This window comes from Aethalodelphis obliquidens, unplaced genomic scaffold (genome assembly GCF_003676395.1).
Source record: "Aethalodelphis obliquidens isolate GAN/ISIS:26980383/991018 unplaced genomic scaffold, ASM367639v1 scaffold26, whole genome shotgun sequence".
Classification (NCBI taxonomy): Eukaryota; Metazoa; Chordata; class Mammalia; order Artiodactyla; family Delphinidae; genus Aethalodelphis; species Aethalodelphis obliquidens.
In genome coordinates, this window is record NW_020837970.1 from 5,500,271 (window position 1) to 5,525,012 (window position 24,742).

General features: G+C 39.0%; 1 protein-coding gene across 1 annotated transcript in view; it reads right to left on the reverse strand.

Annotated features, from left to right (window-relative positions):
* Nucleotides 1-24,742, reverse strand: part of ALDH1A2 (aldehyde dehydrogenase 1 family member A2) — a 333,819-nt gene that overhangs the window by 103,272 nt on the left and 205,805 nt on the right. Inside the window, exon 4 of the mRNA XM_027123141.1 lies at nucleotides 1,549-1,716. The gene's annotated coding sequence lies outside the window, so the exon portion shown is untranslated. The remainder of the gene's footprint in view (nucleotides 1-1,548; nucleotides 1,717-24,742) is intronic.

The window sequence follows — 24,742 nt, forward strand, 5'->3', positions numbered from 1 at the left end:
TCTAACCTGTGTTTTTCATTAAAAATGCCTAAGATAATGAACTCAATGAGAAAATTAATATTGCAAATTAAACAAAACCTTTAATTTACTATAATATACTTTAGGATCATCCCAAATTCATGTGATTTTATATATCTAAAGATATGGCCAGACATTATTTTGGGAACTAGATGTTCCAATAGTCAGTTATATTTGTTGTTGTAATTGTTGCTTTTGATATTGGTCTTTATTGAATTTGTTATGATATTGCTTCTTTTTTTTTTTTTTTTTATGTTTTGGTTTTTTGGCTGCAAGGCATGTGGGATCTTAGCTCCCTGACCAGGGACTGAACTCACATCCCCCGCATTGGAAGGCAAAGTCTTAACTACTGGACCGCCAGGGAAGTCCCTGTCAGTTATATTTGGATTCTAGATAATTCAGAAATCTAAAATGAATTTCCACAATATTTCCAGTTATTAAAATTCGGTTTTTACTTCTCTGGCTATGCAGGAATAGGCATTTTTAGTAATTTTAAAAAAAAACTTGAGTTTCAGGAAAGGTGGGTGAGAGCTAGAATTCACTTGAATTAGAGGTGGCAAGAATGTGAGGAAAATAATCAGAAATCACTTCTAAAGCATGTGATACCTTCCATGTCAAAGCAAGAATTAAACAAGTGACTTTGGACCTATGTCTGCAGGTAAGAGTATTTCAAGACATGTGTGTGCTACTCTACTGGAGCCTTAAAAGTCTTTTTTTTTTCCTTCCATTTTACTCCTTATATTCAAGCTGACACTTGGACTATTAAAAGACCATATTTCTTACTTTCAATTATACAAATGCAAAGTCCCGATATCCCTGTTAGAGTATCAAGTGCACACTAATCAAATATTCTAAAAATGAGCCACTGCAATATTCGCATGTCTAATATTGATGGCCTTTTATGTACCCAGCACTGGCAAGACTCCCTGGGAGTATGAAAAAGAAAACTATAAGGTCACACCTCAAGAAATTCACAGCTTGATCCTTGTAAGGAAAATCTTCAAAACTGACAACAAATGTACTTAGGTCCACAAGATTTAATGTGTTTCAAGGGCAGTTAACACTTTTCAGTATCTGAAAAACAGTGCCAATGTGAGTAACTCTTCCCTACACTATTCTCAGTGATGTAAGGAGCACAAAAAAAGACAGAAGGGGGAAAAAGTTCACCTCATGTGCTCAGGGGGACTGAGAGGAGACCATATAAGCAATATCTGAGTAAGAGGAATGTCTGCCCTGGTACTCATGCTGTAGAGGGGCCGCAGTTACAAATACACAAAAAACAAATTCAGTAAAGAATACACGAGCAGCTCTGTCATTCAGGATCTGACTCTCAGTGTTCATAAACCTAAATACCCACAATCACAACTAACACCATTCAGGTCCCGAGGAAATGCTCTTCCTCATCTCTTACAAAAGACAGCATTCGCATGCTGGAAGATTAGTGTGTTAAGTGGCTGTCATCATTAGAGTGCAGGCAGATTTGATCAGTGCAACACAGAGATGAGAGGAAAGACAAATGAATTCACTTACCAGATCCTTTCTCTCAGAGAGCATGAATGCAGTAGATTCTTTGAAAGTGGAAGTATTGTTTCCCAAGAGTGCCAAGTGTCCGTTTTCTTGCTTCTCTTTGTGTTCCAATTGTTGGTTTTTAAGGTTGTCACAAATGAACATGGTAGGTATTCTTAACAGTTCTATGAACTGAGGAATATTCTGCAACATTAAATAATTTATAATACTCTAAAATTTGTATAATATGTAGGTCTAGACATAACATGCATTAAGCATGATAGTGCTGCTTTAACTTGACAACTAGACGGACATTATACTCTAGAATTTCTAATAGTTTTATTTCTATAAAAATATTTTATGAGATATAATTATATATTTTAAAACAATAATTTTACTGTTTGATACTCATTAATTTTAATTTCTATTTTGCCTTTTAATTTTAATTAAAAATTTTAAATATTTTAGAAAAAATAACTTTTTTGAAAATATAAGAAATACTTTAATGTTTCTATTTTCATTTAATTAACATTTTTGATGAAATATATTCAAATGTGTAGACTTCAAATTCTTTTTTAAAAGAAACTTTTAAATTATTTCTGTCAACATCACCAAATTACGTGAAAATCTTGGTTATAACAATATAGTGATTTTGATGAAATAAAGGCAAAAGGTGCATTTTTGTGGAATAAATATATAATTATGAGTCATGTATGTCTTTACTGTATTACTTACCCAAACACTGCTGGCACATCAACAGAACACTAAGACATACCCAATAATAATGAAATTCAGTAGTCTTGATATTTTGCTGACTTTCAGTCAAATAAAAAGTATAACTTTACATATTTAAACATTTTGCCATCATGAAGGTCTATTGGTTAAAGCAGAAGAGAACCTTATATTTAAGGATATATAAGTCTAGTTAAAAATTGTAAAATATTTAAATGTACAGTGGTTGGGTCTTCATTTCTCTTCTTTATATGGACCCCACAAATGTTAGGGGTGGGTCCAGATACAGGGAGCTGCTTTTCTCTATGGGCTTATGAGATCACTGTTTCTTTCTGTTCTGATTCTATGGGACTTTGCAGAGACACTTGGTTGGTTTGCACTGCTCTCTTATTGTTCATTGTGCTATGATAATCCTCCTGCATATTTTTAAAGTTTTCTCTGAAAAAGGCATGTAAATTATTTCCAGAAACACTGTTTTAATTTGAACTCAATACATTAATTGGCTGTTCATTGTAAAGTGGTTTTCATGTACTATTAACAGGTTGAGTCGAGGTTGTTAGAGTCTTCTCTATACTGTAATAATTTTCTGTTTGGTTACCTTATTTCAATATGGAAAAGGCACTGGATCCGGATTCAGGAAACCCAAATTCTAGTCCTGATTATTCCCTTACTCACTGTGTTGAGCCACTGAAATGTCTCCTACTTCCTCCAATAGAAAATGTCCAAGCTAATGTGACTGTATCCTCATGAAAAGTGCCAAACTTCGAATTAGGAGATCCGCATTGTTATTTTTTTAACTACAAAAGGAAAACTATTCCAATTTTTAATCTATGTTACAAAGCTATTCTCACAACTGTGGAATAAAGAACTAGGGCACGGTTGAGCTAAACAAGTTGTGGTTTCAGTAAAATGTGGTCATTACATCTTCATAATCCAACAAAAACAAGCATAGAACTCCTAGGAACTGAGGACTATAAAAGTGCATAAACCAGTGTCTCACAACAAGGAGCTCTGTGTTCAGGCCAGCAGGGAGCACAGTTGAGGCATTATGCTCTAACAGGTGTACAGAGCTATAGAGATCAGAAGAGAGAGTGGTTATGTCTCCATGGGAATCAGAAGGATGGCATTTGAGCTGTACCTAGACTAGCACGGTGGCAGGAAGAATGAAGTAAATCGTGGAAAAGAAAAGTCTAACGTGCCTGTAAAGGAAGGCTTAGGACATAGCCTAGATGATAAGCTAAGAAATTGATTTAGTAGAATGGGGAGCTAGAATAAACCAGCTTTCTATCTCGCCTTTTTACTGTGGGATATTATACGGGTTAGGTGGTAGCAAGCCCTAGAGAAACGTGATATGCAAGTTATTGCTATTCAACATTGTAAATAGCCAGGAAAAAGGAGAGAAAGGTCCAAAAGGTCTATGCATGAATCAAAGGATTCCCAGGAATGGGAGAAATTCCTAGGGCCATTGCAGGAGGAAACAAGATGATGAAAAAGAAGGGGTGGTGAGATGCCTGAAGGTGCTACTAAAAAAGAGGTAAGCTCTCACTCTCACTCCACTGGCTACAATACCTTACAAGGCACAGACTGGTCTCTGTGTTAATCCTTTCTTCACCAAGTTCTATATCTTCTATCTCACTATCATTCCCCTGTCCTGCCCTTTCTCTCCACCTCTAGTGCTGCTGCTTTGGTCCCAGTCCTCCCCATCTCTTGAATAGCATATGTAGCTGTGCATGATAACAAAGAATTTCAGTTAAAATTAAGTGATACCAGATGAGTTCCTGTGGTATAAGGGAAGCAGGATTGCTCCAAGCCACTAATTGGAAAAGAGGATTTCTGGACTATTGTAATGCTTTTGTCCTTACTGCTTCTCCTTTTGTAACACCCTTTATATTACATAGAGTGGCCTTTCCACATCTTAAGTCTGATCATGGTACTCTTCTCATAGTGACTTCCCAATGCCTACAGGATGAAGCCCAAACTCCTTGATCAGAGCTGTGACTTTGGAGGGTTAATCGTATAACCATGTGTTACAGAAGAGATAATTTAGATGAAGACCATTTATTGAAGCCCAACAAGGGAATTGGTGGTCATCTAGTCTAGGCTTTTCTAAACTCTTCTCATCAGTTGTAAATATAAGAGATTCCTAGTTTCCTCCCAGGCTTGCTGGATTGTCTCCCAAGGAAGGGTCCAGAGTCTGTGTGATTAAAAACTTGGGCTTCCCCAGAGCATTATCGTGTTCAGGTGGTTTGGGGGCCTGATGAAGAAACTTAAGTCCAAAGAGACATACTGGTTGCAGAAGCCCAGAAAATGAGGGCCAGGACCAGAATGGAGGGACCAGAAAGGAAGGTAGCTGTGAATGGGACTGCAGACCTCATGGCAATCTCATGCTAGAGCCAGATATTAAGGGCCACCTGGGGGCTCCTGGGGGTAAGTGATCATGCAGGGAGGGCCTCCCCCCCACCCTCATCAGCCCTGTGGGCACAACAGCAGGGCTGGAGGGGGCAGTGGAAGGGCAAGAGAGGGTGAAAAGTCCTGGGCTATGTTCCTGCTGAGGAACCAGGCAGAACATGGAGTACTTTTGCCCCAGGCTTCTAGTCCTCCAGAAACAGCTGAAGAAGAGCAAGATTTGCTTGACAGCAAAATTGTGAGTGAAGCAGAATTTGCTGTGGTGTTCACGGCCTTTCTTTTTTGCTTTCTTGCTCTCCTTGTTGGTGTCCTCACTCCTTCATCCTGCCAGTGTGTTCTTGTTCTAAACTCTTTCTTCCCTAGATGCATAGAAATGGCTTTGTTGTCTTCATTCACACTTTGACTGAGACAGTGTTTTGCCTTGAACAGCATTCTCTACTTTCTACTCAGCTTTCTCTCTCCCCCTCCTCTCTCCCCCTCCTCTCTCCCCCTTCTCTCTCTCTCTCTCTCTCTTCCTCCCTCCCTCCCCCTCTCTCTCTCTCTCTCTCATAAATGTAAAGCTTAAAAAAGTAAACTATTTTATCACTAGGCAACTTTTAACAACTTTGTGACTTTTTCTCTTATAAGCCCCTAATTCTTTCTCTTCCCCCAAACACTCCTTTGGGGTCTCCCAAATCTGTGTCTTCCCAACTGGAATTCTTAAGATCCCATGAATAAACTCTTTTGTTATTGAAAAAAAAAAGTAAACTATTTCAGGCAATAGTAGAAATGGAAAAAAATATTTGCAATAGAAGTTCAAGGGAGCCACCTTGCCCTTGAAATGGCAATTTTCTAAAGTTTGCCTTCAAGTTTTGTTCTGCCATTCAAGTCACATTTAATGAGCGAGGACCTTGTGTTAAGCACCGTGTTAAATATCTGGCATTCAGGAGAGAACAAGGGAAATGTGAAAAAAAAAAAAGAACAACAAAAGGAAAAGAACAAGTCTTGGTCCTTTTCTCTGAGTTGCTCATAGTCTGTTGAGGATAAAAATTCAACCAGATAATACTGTAAGACAGAGAGGTACATACCATATATAGAAGCCTAGGGAAGAGAATAGTTAACCTTCTTTGGGTGGAACAAGAAGCCTTTACAGGGATACAGCTTGAACTTGGACTTGAATCATGAGAAGGTTTTCACTAGGGAGTTAACAGGGAGAAGGAAGGACATTCCAAGCATAAGGAGTACCATATACAAGGGTTCAGAGGCATGGAAAAGTTTGTCATCGTCAAAGAAAAAAACTAAACAAAATAGATCAGTATGGAAAGTGTAGGGTGAGTGGCAAGGAGTAGAGGGAAATGAGGCTGGAAAGGTAAGCTGGAGATGAAGGGTCAGGTTAAGCCATACAGCAGATTGTATTTTTCAAAGGTGACCTCACAATTATATATCCCATTCCACAGGATCTTGCTTTCCTCCATCTGGAAGCAGGGTCTCTGTTCCCTCTCTGTGAACCTGGGCTGCCTCTATAACCTCTTGACCAATAGGACATGGCAGGAGTGATGCTGCATGACTCCCAAGGCTGGGTCATAAAAGACAATATGGCTTCTGTCCAGTGTGCTTCTTCTTCTTCTTCCTCCTCCTCCCCTTCTCCTCCTGCCTCTCTCCCTCTCTCTCTGGACCCTTGTCTTTAGAAGTCAGCATGTTGTGAGGAAGGCCAGGTCAAAAGGAGAGGCCTGGTGTAGATGTTCTGGCTCCTGGCCCCAGCATCAGCCATCAGACGTGGGATGAACAGGACTCCAGATGATTTTAGCCAGTGAGTCTCTTTGCAGGGCCCTGGATACTGCAGAACAGACCACTCTTGCTATATTCTGCCTGAATTTATACCCACAGTAACCATGAGAGACAATTAGTGATTATTGTTGTTTTAAGCCACTAGGTTTGGGAATAATTTTTTATGCAGCAGTAGATAACGGATACAGTCATGCCAAGGAATTGCATTCTATCTTAAAAACACGAGGGAATAAGAAAACCATAATTCAAAAAGAGTCATGTACCAAAATGTTCATTGCAGCTCTATTTACAATAGCCAGGACATGGAAGCAACCTAAGTGTCCATCAACGGATGGATGAAGAGGATGTGGCACATATATGCAATGGAATGTTGCTCAGCCATGGAAAGAGGCAACGTTGAGTTGTTTGTGGTGAGGTGGATGGACCTAGAGTCTGTCGTGCAGAGTGAGGTGGGTCAGAGAGGGAAAGACAGGTACCGTATGCTGGCACGTGTGTGTGGAATCTAAAAAGGGATGGTCGTGAAGAGCCTAGGGGCAGGAAGGGAGTGGGGACGCAGACCTATTAGGGAATGGACTTGGGGATGCGGGGAGGGGGAGGGGTGGGCTGGGATGGAGTTGGGGAGTGGCATGGATGTGTGCACACTACCAAACGTGGGGTGGATAGCTGGTGGGAGGCAGCCGCGTGGCGCGGGGAGATTGGCTCGGTGTTTTGTGACCCCCTGGGGGGGTGGGATGGTGGGGAGACGCAGGAGGGAGGAGATGTGGGGATGTGTGTATATGTATAGCTGATTCACTTTGTTGTGGAGCGGGGGCCAACACGCCTTTGTGGGGCAGTTATACTCCAGTGAAGATGTTTAAAAAAAACAAAAAAAAACACCACCAGGGAACCAGTGAAGGTATGTCATCAGGGAAGTGGCAAAAGAATTTCGAATTAGAAAGATAGCCCTGGTGTCAATATGGAAATAGGACGGTGGGGGAAGGGTGGCTTAGAGGCTGGGAAAACAAGGCTATGCCAGTTGTCCAGGCCAGTGGGAACCATAGGGCAGGAGAGTATCTGTGATTTCTTAGGAAAACTCTGAGTTTGGTTTATGAACTCTTTTACTTTTACGTACCCAAAAGGTGAGAGCCAGTAAGAACAGCAAAATTCTTGAGCTGATTCTTTCCCACCCTCCCTTACCACAACCTTTTCCTCTGCTCCCTTATCTCCAGGCCCTGGACTTTTAGAGTCAGTTTTCATGGTGCCCTCATCCTTCCCTATTGATGTCCACTGGCTAACAGTACACTCCTAGCTGGAGTCTTCTCCTTGCCTTCTCTCCAAGTATGAAGGTCCTGGTGCCAGTCTCATAACATAGAGTTTCTTTTGCCTCTAGCTCATCAGTATTTAGGGTCTTACAGGGGGTGTGGGAGTAGATGTTTGAGGAAAAGATGATCTCAACCGTTGGGGAGGTAGATCCTGGCCTTTTTAACATAGGTAAGTGAAATAATCATGAGATTTATATGACTTATACTATTTCATACTATTTTGCCACCAAAGATGATTGTAAATACTGAAGGAGTAACAACATGTTTATTAATACAGATGGTTTGATTGTATAGTGTTAAATACATAATATCATTCACCACTTAGAGCAAGACTCCCTGTTATCCACTGTCTAGCATATATAGTAGAATGTAAAAGTCTAAGAGATATTTAGGAAAGCAATGTAAGCTAAAAATAAAGTGAATTAAAATTCTTCCTTCACTTCATCTCTGCTTCATTCTTCCTACTAAATATTAGGCTCATCTCTAGATCTATCTAGGAGGAGTTGGCAATAATATCTTACATGTACTGTCATGGATTTTTATTCACCTTGGTAAGATTTTTGACTCAGCTTTTTCAGAATTACTTTATTGAGCAATCTGTTTCTATCAGGATCTTTTATATTCATTGTCTTACTCAATCCTCACATAAATCCACAAAGTAGTATTTTACCTCTATTTTAGTTAGGAAAACTTTTCTGATTTGACATGCTGAAGGTTAAATAGCTCACAGTGATAAAGTGGGACCTTGAAGCTAGGTATTCTGATGCTCAAATTCAGAATTCTTTTCACTGTGGGCCAGAAAGTATGGAGGACTCACGCCGTATCTTTACAACAGCAGTAACTGAAGGCAAACTGCATTTGTTGGTTATAGCCATATAACTTTTTTTTATCCACACAGTGACAAACTGACAGATGATACTCACAAGGGTGGGTGGATGCTCCAATCTTAACTGCTAAGCCTTTCCATATGTAGAAGTTTTCACTAGCCTTGTATGAACATCTTCCCTAGCATCTCCATCATTCTCTATCACATTGTCAGAATCTGGCAGGCAGTCATGGTGCTTAAAAATCTCAGATTCTGGAGCAAGCTATTTGGATTCAGATCCTAAATCGGCCTCTTGTGAGTTCTGTGATCCTGATCAATTATTCTTCCTCCCTGGGCCTTAGTTCCTTCACCTTTGAAATACAGATAATAACAGTGTCTATCTTGTGAGTTTGTTGTTAGGATTAAATGAGTTAATATAGACAAAGTACTTAAAACATTACCTGAAACATGCTAAATGCTATATAAGCATTAGCCATTATTTTTATCACTATTGTTATTCTTATTACCACAATTCCAGGAACCTAAAGGCAATCGATAAATATTTATGAAATCAGTATGGCAGTTTAACAATACACATTTATGTGTATATGTATGTGGGGATGTGTGTATAGCTGCTTTTTTTCCCTAATTTTCCAACCAAGATTTAAGGGTTCCCATTGTCTGGTACTTGAAAAATCCCTTTCTCTCTTTGATCATAACGATAACTTATCAAATAAGTGCTGTCTTGTATTAGTTTGCTAGAGTTGCCATAGCAAAATATCACAGACTGAGGAGCTTACACACAGAAATTTACTTTTCTCACACTTTTGGATGCTAGAAGTTCAAGATCAAGGTGTCAGTTTTAACTTAATAACCTCATTTAAAGGCCTTATCTCCAAATATTGGCTACATTCTGAGGGAGGTGGGTTAGGTTTAAAACTTTAATATGTGGGGGACACAATTCAGCCCTTAATGTGATTATTTAGATTATATTTACATGTCTACTGGGTAGGAGCTGTGGTCCCCCCACTAGAGTTATGTAAATCCCAACAATTTCCAAGGATATTGTCCCAGGTAATAGGAGACATATATAGACATGTGGTTTAAATATGGTAGCTTATAAAATCCTCTTGGGCTTTCAGTTGGATTGCCGAGTTCTAAACGAAAATACATGAGACGAAAGCCATCTCTGAGGGCCCCATGTACAACCAGTCATCAACCTGCCAGGGGCTGCTGTGCATATTTGCAACACAGAACCCTGTGGGACCCAGAAAGTGGATCTGCTGAAAAATGCTAATGTTGATCAGAACATTTTCTGTGGGTTAACTTCAAAAGTTTTTGATAAACTTGAAAATAAACTTAAAACTTAAAAATAGCTATACTTGGCCTTTTCCAGGAAGTCAATAGAGGACCTGAACAGAAAGAAAAGGGAGGAGATTGGCCAGCAGGACGGCAGAGTAGAAGGATGTGAACTCACTCCTTCCTTCTTACAAAAACAGTAAAATCATAACTAATTGCTGAACAACCATCGACCAAAAAAAAATGCTGCAAGTTACCAAAAAGATACCCTACACCCAAAGACAAAGAAGAAGCCACAACAAGATGGTAGGAGGGGCACAACTGTGATAAAATCAAATCCCATACACACCAGGTGGGCAACCCACAAAATGGAAAATATTTATACCACATTAGTTTTCCCACAGTAGTGAAAGTCCTGAGGCCCACATCAGGCTTCCCAGCCTTGGGGTCTGGCAACAGGAGGAGGAACCCCCAGGGAATATGGCTGTAAAGGCCAGTGGAGTTTGATCACAGGAATTCCACAGGACTAGGGGAAACAGAAACTCCACCCTGGAGGGCGCACACAAAGTCCCATTCACACTAGGACCTAGGGAAGAAAGCAATGACCTCATAAGAGACTGGGCCAGATCTACCTGTTAGTACTGGAGGGTCTCCTGTGTAGGTGGGGCATGGCTGTGGCTCACTGCAGGGACAAAGACACTGGCAGCAGCAGTTCTGGTGAATACTCAGTAGTGTGAGCTCTCCCAGAGGTTGCCATTCCCTGCCCCCCCCACCCCCGCCACCAAGACCTAAACCCACCCAACAGCCTGTAGGCTTCAGTGCTGGGATGCCTCAAGCCAAACAAACAATAGGGCAAGAACACAGCTCCACCCATCAGCAGACAGGCTACTTAAAGTCGTCCTGAGCGTGACCCTGCCCACCAGAGGGACAAGACCCACTGCACCTACCACTGGGCAGGAACTCTCCCACCAGGAAGCCTGCACAAGCCTCTGAGACAGACTCATCCACCAGAGAGCAGAAGCTAGAAGAACTACAATCCTGCAGCCTGCAGAACAGAAACCACAATCATAGAAATTTAGACAAAATGAGATGGCAGAGGAATATGTCCCAGATGAAGGAACAAGATAAAATCCCAGAAGAACAACTAAGTGAAGTGGAGATAGGCAATCTACCAGAAAAAGAATTCATAGTAATGACAATGAAGATGATCTAAGATCTCGGCAAAAGAATGGAGACACAGATCAAGAAGATGCAAGAAATGTTTAACAAAGACCTGGAAGAACTAAAGAACAAACAAACAGAGATGAACAATAAAACAACTGAAATGAAAAAACACACTAGAAGGAATCAATAGAAGAGTAACTGAGGCAGAAGAATGGATAAGTCAGCTGGAAGACAAAATGGTGGAAATCACTGCCATGGAACAGAATAAAGAAAAAAGAACAAATAGAAATGAAGACAGTCTAAGAGACCTCTAGGACAACATTAAATGCACCAACATTCACATTATAGGGGTCCCAGAAGAAGAAGAGAGAGAAAAGACCTGAGAAAATATTTGAAGAGATAATGGCTGAAAACTTCCCTAACATGGGAAAGGAAAGAGTCACCCTAGTCCAGGAAGCACAGAGAGTTCCAGATATAATAAAGCCAAGGAGGAACATGCCAAGACATATAGTAATCAAACTGACAAAAATTAAAGACAAAGAAAAAATATTAAAAGCAACAAGGAAAAAGCAAAAAATAATATACAAGGGAATTCTCATAAGGTTATCAGCTGATTTCTCAGAAGAAACTCTATAGGCCAGAAGGTAGTGGCATGATATATTTAAAGTGATGAAAGGGAAGAACCTACAGTGAAGAATACTCTACCCAGCAAGGCTCTCATTCAGATTCAACAGCAAAATCAAAAGCTTTACAGACAAAAATAAGCTAAGGAAATTTAGCACCACCAGACCAGCTTTGCACCAAATGCTAAAGGAACTTCTCTAAGCAGAAAAGAAAAGGCCACTACTAGAAACAAGGAAATTATGAACAGAAAAGCTCACAGGTAAAGGCAAACATAAAGTAAAGGTAGAAAATCATCTGCACACAAATATGATACCAAAACAAGCAACTGTGAGAAGAGGAGAGCACAAATGGAGGATACTGTAAATGCATTTGAAATTAAGACACCAGCAACTTAAAACAACCTTGTGTATATACAGACTGCTACATCAAAACCTCATGGTAACTGCAAACCTAAAATCTACAGTAAATACACACACACACAAAAAGAAAAAGGAATCCAAACACAACACTAAAGTTAGTCATCAAATCACAAGAGAAGAGAACAAAAGAGGTAGGGAAGAAAAAAGACCTACAAAAACAAATCCAAAACAATTAAGAAAGTGGCAATAGGAACATACATATTGATAATTACCTTAAATGTAAATGGATTAAATGCTCCAGCCAAAAGACATAGATTGGGTGAATGGATACAGAAGCAAGACCCATATGTATGCTGTCTACAAGAGACCCACTTCAGATCTAGGGACACATACAAACTGAAAATGAGGGGATGGAAAAAGGTACTCCATGCAAATGGAAATCAAAAGAAAGCTGGAGTAGCAATACTTATATCAAATAAAATAGAATTTGAAATAAAAACTGTTACAAGAGACAAAGAAGGACACTACATAACGATCAAGGAAAGAAGATATAATAACTGTAAATTTATACGCACCCAAACTAGGAGCACCTCAATATATAAGGCAAATACTAACAGTCATAAAAGGAGAAATAGACAGTAACACAATAATATTGGGGTCTTTTACACCCCACTTTCATCAATGGAAAGATCATCCAGACAGAAGATCAATAAGGAAACACAGGCTTTAAATGACAGATTAGACCAGATAGACTTAACTGATATTTATAGAGCATTCCATCCAAAAGCAGCAGAATATAAATTCTTCTCAAGTGCACAAGGAACATTCTCCAGGATTGATCACAAGCTGGGCCACAAAGCTAGCCTCAGTAAATTTTTAAAAACTGAAATCATATCAAGCATCTTTTCTGACCACAATGCTATGAGATTAGAAATCAAGTACAAGAAAAAAACTGTAAAAACTGCAAACACATGGAGGCTAAACAATATGATACTAAGCAACCAATGGATCACTGAAGAAATCAAAGAGGAAATCAAAAAATACGTAGGGACAAATGAAAATGAAAGCACAACAATCCAAAACCTATGGGATGCAGCAAAAGCAGTTCTAAGAGGGACATTTATAGTGATACAAGCTTACCTCAGGAAACAAGGAAAATCTCAAACAACCTAACCTTACACCTAAAGCAACTACAGAAAGAAGAACAAACAAAGCCCAAAGTTAGTAGAAGGAAAGAACATAAAGATCAGAGCAGAAATAAGTGAAATAGAAAACAAAGAAAACAGTAGAAAAGATCAATGAAACTAAAAGCTGGTTCTTTGAAAGGATAAACAAAATTGATAAACCTTTAGCCAGAACTCATCAAGAAAAAAAGGGTGAGTTTTCCACTAGGAAGTCCCCACACTTGCAGGGATGGGGGTAGATTTGGAGCCTCAGAGGAGAGCGCAGCAACAGGTGTGCGTACAGCAAAGCAGAGAGTCCTGCACAGAGGGTCGGTGCTGACTGGCACTTCCCAGCCTGAGACACTTGTCTGCTCGCCTGCCGGGGCAGGTGGGGGTTGGGTGCTGAGGCTTGGGCTTTGGAGGTCAGACCCCAGGGAGAGGACTGGGTTTGGCTGCTTGAAGACAGCCTGAGGGGGCTAGTGTGTCACAGCTGAGGGAGTCCAGGAAGAAGCCTGGGCTCACCAGAGAGACAAGGGACCATTGTTGGGGGGTGCACAAGGAGAGGGGCGGGCCCACTATAAGAGCTTCTTTCTCCATGTGTTCACAGGCAACCAGGCACTGCTTACATGAGATCCAGAGGCGGGCGCAGACCACTACCACTGCCGCCACTACCACCAAGGGTCCTGTGAACAAGTGCAGGTAACTGCCCACACATTCCTGGGAGTCTGCGCAGCCCACCACTGCCGAGGGTCCCGCGATCTGGGCCCAACTACCCCGGGAGATTGCATGGCGCACCTCAGGCTGTTGCAACTTCCTGCTGAGCTCTGCCACCTCAGGCACTCCCTGCACATCACATTTGTGGCTGCCACATCCATCCCTCTCCCTGGCCTGAGAGAGCAAGTGAGCCCTAATCAGTCACTGCTTTTGCCCCCTCTCTCCTGGGTGGGGAACAGATGCCTGAGGGTGGCCCACATGCAGAGGTGGGGTCAAAACCAAAGCTGAGCCCCAGGGGCGCTGTGACAAAAGAAGAGGAACGGAAATCTCTCTGTGCAGCTGCAGGAGCAGAGGATTAACTCCTGGCAGTTGGCTTGGTAAACCCTGCATCTGTGGAGTATCTGAATAGTCAATGAGTGTTCCCACAATTGAGGCTGGTCTAGCCTTAACAACTGTAGACATTGGGGGAAAGTACATGAGGGAACTTGGGCCAGGTCAGAGTCTGAGCTGGTCCCACAGTGCCAACATCAAGTCCAGAGACCTACCTAGAAGTATTGGGGGACTTCCTGGGAAGGTGGGGATTGGCTGTGACTCACTGTGGGGGCAATGACACTGACACCTGAGGCCCCAGGAAAATATTATTATTACTATAATTTTTTTGTTTCATTTTGTTCCATTGTTGTTCTTTTTAAATTAGTCTTTTGTTATTTTTATTTGTTTTTTATGCTTTTATTTTTAATATATTTTTTATTTTATTCTTTTTCTATGTTTACTTTACTGTTTTGTGATATTGTGTTTTTTCCTTATTTTTGTTTTTTCTTTTGTTTTGCTTTGTTTCTATCGCTTTTTTAACTAAATTTTCTATTTTACATTACTTTCTTGCTGTTTCATGTTTTTTCCTTTTTTCTTCTTTCTTTTGTTTTGTTTTTATCTTTTTTTGTATCACTTTTGTGTGTGTGTTTTATGCTTTCTTTGCCTTTTTTTGTAGTTTGCTTTCTGATTTTGATTTGTTTTTTGTTTTTGTTAGTTTAGTTTTTATTGTTTGTTCTGTTTTTGGATTCATTTATTTGTTTGGTTGCTCTCTTCTCTTTTGTTTTCTCTCTTTGTGTGTGTGTGTGTGTGTGTGTGTGTGTGTGTGTGTGTCTTTGTGGGTTTTTCTCTGTTTGATTTTGCTGTTACCATTTGTCTTGGGAGTTTTGTTTGTCTGTTTTCCTTTTTTAAAAAAATTCCATGCCATGCAGCTTGCGGGGTCTTGGTTCTCTAACCAGGGGTCAGGCCTGAGCCTCTCAGGTGGGAGAGCAAAGTCCAGGGTGCTGGACCAGCAGAGAACTCCCGGCCCCAGGGAATATTAATCAGCAAGAGCTCTCCCAGAGGTCTCCGTCTCAACACAAAGACCCAGTTCCACCCAACAGCCAGCAAGCTCCAGTGCTGGACACCTCATGCCAAACAACTAGCAAGAGTAACCCAGCCCCACCCATTAGCAGACAAGCTGCCTAAAGTCATACTAAGCTCACAGACATCCCAAAACACACCAACTGATGTGGGCCGGCCCATCAGAAGAACAAGATCCAGCTCTATCCACCAGAATGCAGGCACTAGTCCCCCCCATCAGGAAGGTTACACAGCCATTGGACCTACCTGACCCACTGGGGGCAGACACCAGAAGCAAGAGGAACTATGACATGGCAGCCTGCAGAAAGGAGACCCCAAATACAGTAAGTTAAACAAAATGAGAAGACAGAGAACTATGTTACAGATGAAGGAGCAAGGTAAAAACCCACAAGACCAAATAAATGAAGAGGAAATAGGCAATCTACCTGAAAAAGAATTCAGAGTAATAATAATAAAGATGATCCAAAATATTGGAAATAGAATGGAGACTATACAAGAAACATTTAACAAGGACCTAGAAGAACTAAAGAACAAACAAACAATGATGAACAACACAATAACTGAAATTAAAAATATACTAGAAGAAATCAATAGCAGAATAACTGAGGCAGAAGAACGGATAATTGAGCTGGAAGACAGAACAGTGGAAATAACTGCCATGGAGCAGAATAAAGAAAAAAGAATGAAAAGAATTGAGCACAGTTTCAGAGACCTCTGGGACAACATTAAATGCACCAACATTCAAATTATAGGGGTCTCAGAAGAAGAGAAAGGCAAAGAGTCTGAGAAAATATTTGAAGAGATTATAGTCAAAAACTTCCCTAAAATGGAAAAGGAAATAGTCAATCAAGTCCAGGAAGCACAGAGAATCCCATACCGGATAAACCCAAGTAGAAACACACAGAGACACAAATTAATCACACTAACTAAAATTAAATACAAAGAAAAAATATTAAAAGCAGCAAGAGAAAAGCAACAAATAACATACAAGGGAATCTCCATAAGGTTATCACTTGATTTTTCAACAGAAATTCTGCATGCCAGAAGGGAGTGGCAGGATACATTTAAAATGATGGAAGGGAAAAACCTACAACCAAGATTATTCTACCTAGCAAGGATCTCATTCAGATTCGATAGCGAAATCAAAAGCTTTACAGACAAGCAAATGCTAACAGAATTCAGCACCCCCAAACCAGCTTTATGACAAATGCTAAAGGAACTTCTCTAGGCAGGGAACACAAGAGAAGGAAAAGACCTACAATAACAAACCCAAAACAATTAAGGAAATGGTACTATGGATTAAATGCTCCAAACAAAAGATACAAGCTGGCAGAATGGATACAAAAACAAAACCTGTATATATGCTGTCTACAAGAGACCCACTTCAGACCTAGGGACACATACAGACTGAAAGTGAGGGGATGGAAATAGATATTCCATGAAAATGGAAATCAAAAGAAAGCTGGAGTAGCAATACTCATATCAGATCAAATAGACTTTAAAATAAAGACTGTTACAAGAGACAAGGAAGGACACTACATAATGATCAAAGGATCAATCCAGGAAGAAGATATAACAATTGTAAATATTCATGAACCCAGCACAGGAGTACCTCAATACATAAAGCAAATGCTAACAGCTATAAAGGAGGAAATCGACAGTAACACTATAATAGTGGGGGACTTTAACACTCCACTTAAACCAATGGACAGATCTTCCAGACAGAAAATTAATAAGGAAACACAAGCCTTAAATGACACATTAGACCAGATAGACTTAATTGGTATTTATAGGACATTCCACCCTAAAGCAGCAGAATACACTTGCTTCTCAAGTGCATACGGAACATTCTCCAGGATAGATCACATCTTGGGTCACAAATCAAGCCTCAATAAATTCAAGAAAATTGAAATCATATCAAGGAACTCTTCTGACACTATGAGATTAGGAATCAATTACAGCAAAAAAAAAAAAAAAACACAAACACACGGAGGCTAAACAATATGCTACTAAGTAGCCCAGAGAAATCAAAGAGGAAATAAAAATAAATAAATAGAAACAGGGCTTCTCTGGTGGCGCAGTGGCTGCGAGTCTGCCTGCCGATGCAGGGGATGCAGGTTTGTGCCCCAGTCCGGGAGGATCCCACATGCCGCAGAGCAGCTGGGCCTGTGAGCCGTGGCCACTGGGCCTGTGCGTACAGAGCCTGTGCTCTGCAGCGGGAGAGGCCACAGCAGTGAGAGGCCCACGTACCGCAAAAAAAACCCAAACAAACCAAAAACAAAAAACCCATAGAAATAAATGACAATGAAAACAGGACGACCCAAAATCTATGGGATGCAGCAAAAGCAGTTCTAAAAGGGAAGTTTATAGCAATACAATCCTACCTCAAGAACAATCCCCAATAAACAATCTAACCTTACACCTAAAGGAGCTAGAGAAAGAAGAAGAAGAAGAACAACAACAACAACAAAACCTAAAGTTAATAGAAGGAAAGAAATCATAAAGATCAGGACAGAAGTAAATGAAATAGAAACAAAGAAAACAATAGCAAAGATCAATAAAACTAAAAGCTGGTTCTTCGAGAAGATAAACAAAATTGATAAACCTTTAGCCTTACTCATCAAGAAAAAGAGGGAGAGAGCTCAAATCAATAAAATTACAAATGATAAAGGAGAGGTTACAATGGACACCACAGAAATACAAGAGGTCATAAGAGACTACTACAAGCAGCTATATGCCAATAAAATAGACAACGTGGAAGAAATGGACAAATTCTTGGAAAGGTACAACTTTCCAAGACTGATCCAGGAAGTATTAGACAATATAAACAGATCAATCACAAGTAATAAAGTTGAAACTGTAATTAAAAATCTTCCAACAAACAAAAGTGCAAGATCAGAAGGCGTCAGAGGTGAATTCTATCAAACATTTAGAGAACAGTTAACACCTATCCTTCTGAAACTATTCTAAAAGTGCAGAGGAAGGCACACTCCCAAACACATTCTATGAGGCCACCATCACCCTGATACCAAACCCAGACAAGGATACCACACACAAAAAGAATTACAGGCCAATATAGTGATATGAACTATAGATGCAAAAATCCTCAACAAAACACTAGCAAACTGAATCCAACAACACATTAAAAAGATCATACACCAGGATCAAGTGGGATTTATCCTGGGAATGCAAGGATTCTTCAATATACGCAAATCAATCAATGTGATACACCATATTAACAAGCTGAAGAATATAAACTATATGATCATCTCAACAGATGCAGAACACACTTTTGACAAAATTCAACATCCATTTATGATAAAAATTATCATAAGTGGGCAGAGAGTGAACCTACCTCAAAATAATAAAGGCCATATATGACAGACCTACAGCAGACATCATTCTCAATGGTGAAAAACTGAAAGTATTTCCTCTAAGATCAGGAACAAGACAAGGATATCCATTCTCGCCACTATTATTCAACATAGTTTTGGAAGTCCTAGCTACAGCAGTCAGAAAAGAAAAAGAACTAAAAGGAATACAAATTGGAAAAGAAGAAGTAAAACTGTCACAGTTTGCAGATGACATGACACTCTACATAGAGAATACTAAAGATGCTACCAGAAAACTACTAGAGCTAATCAATGAATCTGGTAAATTTGCAGGATACAAAATTAATGCACCAAAATCTCTTGCATTCCTATACACTAATAACGAAAGATCAGAAAGAGAAATTAAGGAAACAATCCCATTCACCATTGCAACAAAAAGAATAAAATACCTCGGAATAAACCTATCTAAGGAGTTAAAAGACCTGTACTCAGAAAAGTACAAGACACTGATGAAAGAAATCAAAGATGCCACAAACAGATGGAGAGACATACCATGTTCTTGGATTGGAAGAATCAATACTATGAAAATGACTATACTGCCCAAAGCAATCTACAGATTCAATGCAATCCCTATCAAATTACCATTGACATTTTTCACAGAACTAGAGCAAAAAATCTTAACGTTTGTATGGAAACACAGAAGACCCTGAAGAGTCAAAGCAATCTTGAGAAAGAAAAATGGAGCTGGATGAATCAGGCTCCCTGACTTCAGACTATACTACAAAGCTACCGTAATCAAGACAATATGGTACTGGCACAAAAACAGAAATAGAGATCAATGTTAAAGGATAGAAGTTCCAGAGATAAACCCATGTACCTATGGTCACCTAATCTATGACAAAGGAGACAAAAATATACAATGGAGAAAAGACAGTCTCTACAATAAATGGTGCTGGGAAAACTAGACAGCTACATGTAAAAGAATGAAATTAGAACACTCCCTAACACCATGCACAAAAATAAACTCAAAATGGATTAAAGACCTGAATGTAAGGCCAGACACTATAAAACTCTTAGAGGAAAATGTAGGCAGAACACTTTTTGACATAAATTGCAGCAAGATCTTTTGTGATCCACTTCCTAGCCCAATGGAAATAAAAACAAAAATAAACAAATGAGACCTAATTAAACTCAAAAGCTTTTGTACAGCAAAGGAAACAACAAAGAAAACAAAAAGACAACCCACAGAATGGGAGAAAATATTTTCAAATGATGCAATCGACAAGGGATTAGTCTACAAAATTTACAAAGAGCTCATGTGGCTCAGTATCAAAAAATAAACAATGCAATAAAAAAAAATGGGCAGAAGACCTAAATAGGCATTTCTCCAAAGAAGACATAATGGATGGCCAAGACGCACATGAAAAGCTGCTCAACATCACTAATTATTAGAGAAATGCAAATCAAAACTACAATGAAGTATCACCTAACACCAGTCAGAATGGCCATCATCAAAAAATCTACAAATAATAAATGCTGGAGAGAGTGTGGAGAAAAGGGAATCCTTTTGCACTGTTGGTGGGAATGTAAATTGATACAGTCACTATGGAAAACAGTACGGACGTTCCTTAAAAAACTGAAAATAGAACTACCATATGACCCAAAAATCCCACTACTGGGCATATACCCAGAGAAAATCATAATTCAAAAAAACACAGGCACCCTAATGTTCATAGCTTCACTATTTACAATAGCCAGGACATGGAAGCAATCTAAATGTCTGTCAGCAGAGGAATGGATAAAGAAGATGTGCTACATATATACACTATAATATTACTCAGCCATAAAAGGGAATGAAATTGGGTCATTTGTAGAGACATGGACGGACCTAGAGAGTGTCATACGGAGTGAAATAAGTCAGAAAGAGAAAAGGAAATATCTTATGATAATGCATATATGTGGAAACTAGAAAAATGGTATAGATGATCTTATTTGCAAAGCAGAAATAGACACAGACGTAGAGAACAAATGTATGGATACCAAGGGGAAAGGGGTGGGGTGGGAGGAATTGGGAGATGGGGATTGACACATATACATTATTGATACTACGTATAAAATACACAACTGATGGGAACATACTGTATAGCACAGGGAACTCTACCTAATGCACTGTGGTAACCTAAATGGGAGGGAAGTCCAAAAGGGAGGGGATATCTGTATGTGTATGGCTGATTCACTTTGTTGTGCAGTGGAGACTAACACAACATTGTAAAGCAACCATACTCCAATAAAAGTTAATTAAAAGAAAAACCAACAAAAACCGAATGAATTTTTTGGCCAAGCCAATGTATATATCATGTTGAATTACAAAAGTCTGAGGTTCAGAACATGTTTTTCCTAGAATTTCTTTTTTTTTGCACAAATCTCAAAATATGGTCAATTTCCACAACATGGTTTCCAGGCCCAAACCTGATTTTTTTTTTTTTTTTTTTGATAGAAAGCAGCAAATGAAGGAAAAATAGGAAATGGAAACACAGATGGTCCAGTCAGGTAGCCATTTCTCCTTCTCAGCCACACCTGGTGATTCACTTCTCCTTCTCCTAAGGACCAGGGCAGTATTGAGTGGATGTCTGTACCTTTCCTTTCCCCTGATAATCCTTCTTCTTCACCCCCACTCCTCAGGCTTTTGTTTAAACCTCCTCCTCCAACAAATCTGTAGTGACTGTGACTTGTCAGTGTTATATTCTCCCACAATCTTAATTACAACCGTGGGAAGATGTTTTTCCCTTTTTGTTTAAAAGAATTTTGGCATCACTGAGCAGGCAAACTATATATTTGAGATAGAAAGACTTTTAGATACCCCTGAAATCCTATAATAAGGACCTGCCTACTCACAAGATGGGCTTTTCAGTCACCATCAGAAAGGAGAGGTCAGACATAGGAGAAAACATTATCTATGAAAGCCAAGCATAAGTAAATGAGTCTGTGAAAAGTGCTGGAGCTTTGGTGAGACAATTTATCTGAATTTCTAAAAAGACTAGAATCCCCATTATTACGGTGGCATAAGGTGGGGGAAATGTTCCATTACAGTGAAAAATATGCTCTAAAATACTGAGAAAAAAAATTCTGTCTTAAGCAGAACTGAACTGGTGATTAAGCATGATGCTTAAAAAAAAATTATCCAAAATTATCTTTTTAAAAATAAGAAGGAAATTTTTTCATAAGAAAAATGTGCTCCTATTACACAAAGTGTTTTTAATTTTTTTAAAAGCAAAATCTTTTCATATGCCTGATGATTTTATTTTGATTGCTTTCTATTTACTTATTTTTAAAGATGCCTATATTGGTCCAAACAATTAAGATGAGATATGTTGGGCAGAGATTGGTATAGGATCTCCAAGCAAATGTTCAAGGCCCAGATAAAGGAAGAATAAAGAATTTTAAATGTTCATAGTTTCTATTTATTACTCTAAATATACAGCAGCCTGGGGAAGAGAGGAAGAGACCCGGTGCCTGATGCACTGCAGAAGAAAGCTTTGCTAGGGCAGCCAGGAGTTAACCAGGCCAGGGCCTCTGTTTGGAGGGTAAGTTAAGAAAAAGTGCTGACATCTACCCCTCCCAATGTTTCCTTGTAGCAGGAGGTAGACTATCTTATGTTTCTCAAGCTGATCCCTAATATACCCTCACCTACAGCTCTTGCTGCTGAATAAGTATTTTATGGATTTCCATCAAAGTGCCCTTTTTAGTCTAGTAATTTATCCTTCTGAGAAACTTAGAAGTTCCCTGCACCTTTAAGATTGAGTGGAATTTCCACAGAAACAGGCATGAAGCAATGAGAAACAATGAAAAGTGAGTACCCACAATAATTTTCATTTCTTCTCTTCCTGTTAACTCCTCAAATTTACTTACAAACATCATTCATTCATTCATTCACTCATTCATTTATTCATTCAACATTTATAGGCCTAAGAGCCTGGCTTTATGCTGGGCAAAAGTAATATGAAGATAAGAAAAATGAACTCCTGGTAAGATGCTGATTGGATCATCAATGGGATATAAACATTAAAAAATAAATCTGATTCAGCACTAGAAACTTGTAAAGGGTGATGTTCAGATATTAGTTATTGTAGAAGAATTTCTCCTGATCATAGTTTATATAGTACTGGATTAAAGCAGGGGCCAAACTCTGACTTTCCTCATGTAAAACAGCAGTGAACTCTCTGGTCATTCAAAGGTTTGACAGTCTAAAATTGGTCAAAAGAGTTGTAATCGCTTAGTGGGGACAGTTCTACTCTAGCTCAGAGAAGCGGAGTCCCCATGAAATGTATACATTGACAGCAGTGGCAGCAGCAAGGAGACAGGTCTTTTATATTCAGTATAAAGCAGAAGCTAATAAAATTAGGTTCTTGATTAGTAGTTGAACAATTTTTTGTGTGTTGCTAATTAAATGCTTTGTATTTGCTTCTTCTAATTAGAAAACTGGTTTCATTTGCTTTTTACTTATTAGTGGTCCACAGTTAATAAATCAGTAGATTCCATTTTTTAATAATCTCAATGTGATATGTATATACAATGGCATATTACTCAGCCATCAAAAAGAATGAAATAATGCCATTTGCAGCAACATGGATGGACCTAGATATTATCATACTAAGTAAGTCAGAAAGAGAAAGACAAATACCATATGATATCACTTATATGTGGAATCTAAAATATGATATAAATCAACATATCTACAGAACAAAAACAGACTCCCAGATATAGAGAACAGACTTGTTCTTGCCAAAGGGGGAGGGGGGCAGGGGAGGGAAGGATTGGGAGTTTGGGATTAGCAGAAGCAAACTAGTATATATAGGATGGATAAACAACAAGGTCCTACTGTATAGCACAGGGGACTATATTCAATATCCTATGACAAACCATAATGGAAAAAGAATATGAAAAAGAATATATATATATATATATGTATAACTGAGTCACTTTGCTGTATAGAAGAAATTAACACAACATTGTAAATCAACAATACTTCAATAAAATGTTTAAAAATTTAAATTTAAAAATTAAAAAAATTTTGAAAAATTCCTAAAGCAATCAGAAGTCTTACCTAGGTGCTGGGCAAAATGGACCAAAGCCTAAGTAAATCATGCTAATATTTACTATCCAAGTAGCATTACAAAATACAAGGTTCAAAATTAAACAGAGGGGCAAAAGGACAATTTATGCATTTATCTGTCCAGTTGAATATTTTTTCCATAGAGAAACAGCTAGTGGAACCAAAAGTAGTATCTTGTTGCTATTAAAGTCACCCTGTCTAATACAAAACTTACTTCAAAACTTTGTATCTGTGAACCTGGGTAAAGAATAAAATTATTAGATATTTTTTAAAGTGAAACGTTTAGCCCTGGTCTAATTTGACATACTTAGCAGCAATTACATGTGAGCCCAGTTAATAAGAATGGATTATTTAATGAAAACAGTAAACAGTTAAAGCTTACGATGTGCCAGGCATTATGCTAAGCACTTTACTTAATCATCACAACATCCCTCTGAGGTAGATACCATAATTACCTCCATTTTACAGACAAAGAAACTGAGGCATAGCAAGTATAAATTATTTGCCCGAAGTCATGCAATTGCTAAGTGGTGAAGATGGGATTTGAACTCACAAGATCAATCTCTAGAATCTGATCTCTTAACCATTTCACTTTGATAGCTAGGAAGAATACCTTATTTCAGAAACAACTACCACTATCACAGCATCTCAGCATAGCAAGGTAAGTTTGGGGATCTGGTGGCCCTGAATTCAAGCCAATTACCAGCAGTGTGTCTTTGGGCAAGTTACATACTCTCTAAGCCTTGGCTCTTATGAAGATTCAGTGACAACATATGTAAGGCAGTTAGCACTTGGTAAGTAATCAAGAGATGTCTGCTATTAGAAGCATTAGCTATTAGCGTGACAACTGGAAGGGCCTCAAGTTTATTGTTTAAGCAGTTCATTTCACAAATCTGCGAACCAAAGCTCAAAGAAGTGAAAGCTATTCTTAGGGCCTCATAGCTTGTTAGACTTCTCATCTCTTCATTCATGCAGGCATTCTTACACTTACTCATTGAAATGAACACGTTAAACATTTATTTTTTAACAATTTACAAAAACCCACAC